General features: G+C 41.3%; 2 non-coding genes across 2 annotated transcripts; both read right to left on the reverse strand.

Annotated features, from left to right (window-relative positions):
* Positions 1–446: 446 nt before the first annotated feature.
* On the reverse strand, positions 447–518 carry trnae-uuc. Its single transcript has one exon. It is a non-coding gene; the product is annotated as a tRNA-Glu (tRNA).
* Positions 519–5,182: 4,664 nt separating this feature from the next.
* Positions 5,183–5,256, reverse strand: trnan-guu. Its single transcript has one exon. It is a non-coding gene; the product is annotated as a tRNA-Asn (tRNA).
* Positions 5,257–6,135: the final 879 nt, after the last annotated feature.

Genomic DNA, 6,135 nt, shown 5'->3' on the forward strand with positions numbered 1-6,135 from the left:
CCGACACCAGTGTAATGATACAGGCAGGGAGCAGGTCTCGAACCCTCGACCTTCTAGCCCGAATTCCGGCGCGCTATCGACTGTGCCGCAAAAGCATGCTCAAGCGGCAGAGTCGATTTTCCATGATACATTGTGGTTTTGATCCTCTCGAAAACGGCCATTGCCTTCTCAAATCCCAAACCCGGTTTGTATGGTCTTTTTCGAAAGCGTTCGTTAAATCTCGCGATGCTGCGCCTCTTGGTTTAGAAGCTCTATGATAATATCCTGCTGCTAGGAGTACGGTAATTCACCGTGACCCACGTTAGATGATGATGGCTAACCAATTTGATTTTTTATATGGTTTTGCTGAATGGAAATGGACACTCTTTCATTAAATATATGAAATATTTCCATAAAATTCTAAATATCACAGTGCGAAAACAATAGATTGATGGAAAAAAATGGTGTTCCCATACCGGGAGTCGAACCCGGGCCGCCTGGGTGAAAACCAGGAATCCTAACCGCTAGACCATATGGGACTAATAGCAACACTATTATAGAAGCATTTATGTAGGGTTCTTGTAGCTTGCTGGCAACATAATAATTATTTCTAGCTCTGTTAACATACTGCTTTACTTATCTCATATGTATATACTGTATTTAGTCAATGCCACGCCGACATTGCTCATCCTAATATTTATATGTTATGTGCTATATGCTAAATATGTGTATGTGACCAATAAAAGTTGATATGAGCTTCCCATTTCACTGTTTCTCTATGAACAACTGTGATTTTGAGTGAAAACCAAAGTAATAATCTAAAACCAGGAAAAAAAAACGGAAAATATAATTTGGGAAAATATAAAACTGATTTTGGGGAGAAGAAAAACAGATTTTATAGGGCCTCCCTTAGTTGTTTAATAGTCATTATTTTACCAGGTATATTGACAGAAAACATAGTGTACTACTTAATCTAGTACACTAAGGACCCGGGGAACAGTTACAGGGGAGAAGAGAAGAATGTGCCTATTTGAAAGATAGAAAAAAAATTGTAACTCATGACATGTTAAATTTTTTAAAGGTAGCGCTCATGCTAGAAAAAGTTGGAGACCCCTGGACTAGACTACAGTGCATTCAGAAAGTATTCAGACCCCTTGACTTTTCCCACATTTTGTTACGTTCAGCCTTATTGTAGCATGGATTAAATAATACAAATATTCAGCAATCTAAACAAAATACCCCATAATGACAAAACGAAAACAGGTTTTTTGATTTTGTTTTGCGAATGAATTTTTTTGGCAAATAGAAAACAGAAATACCTTATTTACATAAGTATACAGACCATTTGCTATGATACTTGAAATTGAGCTTCCACTGTATATACTGAGTATACAAAACATTAAGAACACCTGCTCCTTCCATCACACACACTGACCAGGTGAATCCAGGTGAAAGCTATGATCCCTTACTGATGTCTCCTGTTAAATTCTCTTCAATCAGTGGAGATGAAGAGGAGGAGACGGGTTAAAGAAGGATTTTTAAGCCTTGAGACATGGATTGTGTATGTGTGCCATTCAGAGGGTGAATGGGCAAGACAAAAGATTTAAGTACCTTTGAACGGGGTATGGTAGTAGGTGCCAGGCGCACCGGTTTGTATCAAGAACTGCAACACTGCTGGGTTTTTCACGCTCAACAGTTTCCCGTGTATCAAGAAGGGCCCACACCCAAAAGGACATCCAGCCAACTTGACACAACTGTGGGAAGGATCGGAGTTAACATGGGCCAGCATCCCTGTGGAACATTTTCGACACCTTGTACTCCATGCCCCGATGAATTGAGGATGTTCTGAGGGAAAAGGGGGGGCAACTCAATATTAGCAAGGTGATCCTAATGTTTGGTATACTCATTGTATACACACCATATACACACTCACACACACTACAGTGACATGCCCACACCAGGCCCATACACATACACTACATATACCCACACACGCATACCGACACAACACATACACGCATACCGTCACAAAACACACACGCATACCGACACAAAACACACACGCATACCGACACAAAACACACACGCATACCGACACAACACACACACGCATACCGACACAAAACACACACGCATACCGACACAAAACACACACGCATACCGACACAACACACACACGCATACCGACACAAAACACACACGCATACCGACACAAAACACACACGCATACCGACACAAAACACACACGCATACCGACACAAAACACACACGCATACCGACACAAAACACACACGCATACCGACACAAAACACACACGCATACCAACACAAAACACACACACGCATACCGACACAACACACACACGCATACCGTCACAACACACACACGCATACCGTCACAAAACACACACGCATACCGTCACAAAACACACACGCATACCAACACAAAACACACACACGCATACCGACACAACACACACACACGCATACCGACACAACACACACACGCATACCGTCACAAAACACACACGCATACCGTCACAAAACACACACGCATACCAACACAAAACACACACGCATACCGACACAAAACACACACGCATACCGACACAAAACACACACGCATACCAACACAAAACACACACACACACACGCATACCGACACAACACACACACGCATACCGACACAACACACACACGCATACCGACACAACACACACACGCATACCGACACAACACACACACACACGCATACTGACACAACACACACACGCATACCGTCACAACACACACACGCATACCGACACAACACACACACGCATACCAACACAACACACACACGCATACCGTCACAACACACACACGCATACCGACACAACACACACACACGCATACCGACACAACACACACACGCATACCGACACAACACACACACGCATACCAACACAACACACACACGCATACCGACACAACACACACACACGCATACCAACACAAAACACACACGCATACCAACACAACACACACGCATACCAACACAAAACACACACGCATACCGACACAAAACACACACGCATACCAACACAACACACACACGCATACCAACACAACACACACACGCATACCGACACAACACACACACGCATACCGACACAAAACACACACACACACGCATACCGTCACAAAACACACACGCATACCAACACAACACACACACACACACGCATACCGACACAACACACACACGCATACCGTCACAACACACACACGCATACCGACACAAAACACACACACACACGCATACCGTCACAAAACACACACGCATACCAACACAACACACACACGCATACCGTCACAACACACACACGCATACCGACACAAAACACACACGCATACCGACACAACACACACACACGCATACCGACACAACACACACACGCATACCGACACAACACACACACGCATACCGACACAACACACACACGCATACCGACACAACACACACACGCATACCAACACAACACACACACGCATACCGTCACAAAACACACACGCATACCGACACAAAACACACACACACGCATACCGACACAACACACACGCGCATACCGACACAACACACACACACACACACATACTCACTTTTACACTCATCATATGCTGCTGCTTCTCTGTTCTTTATTTTACTCTTATTATTATCTATCCTGATGTCTAGTCACTTTACCCTGCCTTCATGTACATATCTACCTCAAATACCTTATTATTATCTATCCTGATGCCTAGTCACTTTACCCTGACTTCATGTACATATCTACCTCAAATACCTTATTATTATCTATCCTGATGCCTAGTCACTTTACCCTGACTTCATGTACATATCTACCTCAAATACCTTATTATTATCTATCCTGATGCCTAGTCACTTTACCCTGACTTCATGTACATATCTACCTCAAATACCTTATTATTATCTATCCTGATGCCTAGTCACTTTACCCTGCCTTCATGTACATATCTACCTCAAATACCTTATTATTATCTATCCTGATGCCTAGTCACTTTACCCTGCCTTCATGTACATATCTACCTCAAATACCTTATTATTATCTATCCTGATGCCTAGTCACTTTACCCTGCCTTCATGTACATATCTACCTCAAATACCTTATTATTATCTATCCTGATGCCTAGTCACTTTACCCTGCCTTCATGTACATATCTACCTCAAATACCTTATTATTATCTATCCTGATGTCTGGTCACTTTACCCTGCCTTCATGTACATATCTACCTCAAATACCTTATTATTATCTATCCTGATGCCTAGTCACTTTACCCTGACTTCATGTACATATCTACCTCAAATACCTTATTATTATCTATCCTGATGCCTAGTCACTTTACCCTGACTTCATGTACATATCTACCTCAAATACCTTATTATTATCTATCCTGATGCCTAGTCACTTTACCCTGACTTCATGTACATATCTACCTCAAATACCTTATTATTATCTATCCTGATGCCTAGTCACTTTACCCTGCCTTCATGTACATATCTACCTCAAATACCTTATTATTATCTATCCTGATGCCTAGTCACTTTACCCTGCCTTCATGTACATATCTACCTCAAATACCTTATTATTATCTATCCTGATGCCTAGTCACTTTACCCTGCCTTCATGTACATATCTACCTCAAATACCTTATTATTATCTATCCTGATGCCTAGTCACTTTACCCTGCCTTCATGTACATATCTACCTCAAATACCTTATTATTATCTATCCTGATGTCTGGTCACTTTACCCTGCCTTCATGTACATATCTACCTCAAATACCTTATTATTATCTATCCTGATGCCTAGTCACTTTACCCTGCCTTCATGTACATATCTACCTCAAATATCTTATTATTATCTATCCTGATGTCTGGTCACTTTACCCTGCCTTCATGTACATATCTACCTCAAATACCTTATTATTATCTATCCTGATGTCTAGTCACTTTACCCTGCCTTCATGTACATATCTACCTCAAATACCTCATACCTCTGTACATTGATCTGGTACTGGTACTCCCTGTATATAGCGTCACATTGATCTAGTACTGGTACATTTTGGACTATTTTCCAAAATGTGGATTTAATAGTATTGTAGCACATTGTAGCAAGTCAGGCTCAAAATTCTAAAAAGTCAACCGTCCCTGGGTGGGCTCGAACCACCAACCTTTAGATTAACAGTCTAACGCGCTAACCAATTGCGCCACAGAGACTTGATGATTTCCTTACAGAGGGAAGCATATGACTGTAATGAAAGGGGGCTATGGTTCTGATGTTAAACAGGCCGATAGCGAAATTCGGTGGCTGAATAATGCTACTGCAACTCTGTAGACTACAAAATGTTCCAAGAACAATTTATCTGGGTAGAATAATTTTTACTTTTTCAGTTTAGCTGGATTCATGTTTTACCTTGCCTCCCTAGAAAGGAAACTGAGAGGAACCAGCGCCCGGTTTCACAAAAGCATCTTAATGCTTATTCATTGTTAGAATCTTCTTAGGAGCCTCGTTAAATCTCCGAGCTGTGTCCCAAAATCATCGTTAGTAATGTTGTACATGAAAACGCTCGTTATTTACCGATTGCCTCAGACCACTCGTAGCACGGCTAAGTGCGTCGCAACTTGCACGTAATTTTTGTAGCTTGCCCCTGAGTTGCTTCTTGATTGCACCCTGAAGTGTTGGCAACTTTTTCAGTGTGAATCACTATATTCCGGCACAGTGGACTTGTCATATACCCATAAAACCCGGTAATTGTTCCAATCGTTTTTTACCCATTATCTTTTGCATCTGGGATTTTAGAACTACTTCATATTTTTATTTATTTTATTTAACCTTTATTTAACTAGGAAAGTCAGTTGAGAACACATTCTTTTTTATATACTTTGTTTTTATTGTAGGAACACAAAGAAAGTACAAATAAAGTAAAATAAAAGAACAAAAATGATCTGGCAGTCACAGTGCACTTCATACCTTCATCATCATATCATCATATTAGTTACATTGGCATCTTTGAATTAGACCTTTTCCAAGTATGAAACCCATTTCTCCCAGTAGTCCTGACCTCTCTCCTGTTGAGTTCTTAAAGCAAAGGTCAT

The sequence above is a fragment of the Salvelinus namaycush genome, chromosome 16, assembly GCF_016432855.1.
Source record: "Salvelinus namaycush isolate Seneca chromosome 16, SaNama_1.0, whole genome shotgun sequence".
Lineage (NCBI taxonomy): Eukaryota > Metazoa > Chordata > Actinopteri > Salmoniformes > Salmonidae > Salvelinus > Salvelinus namaycush.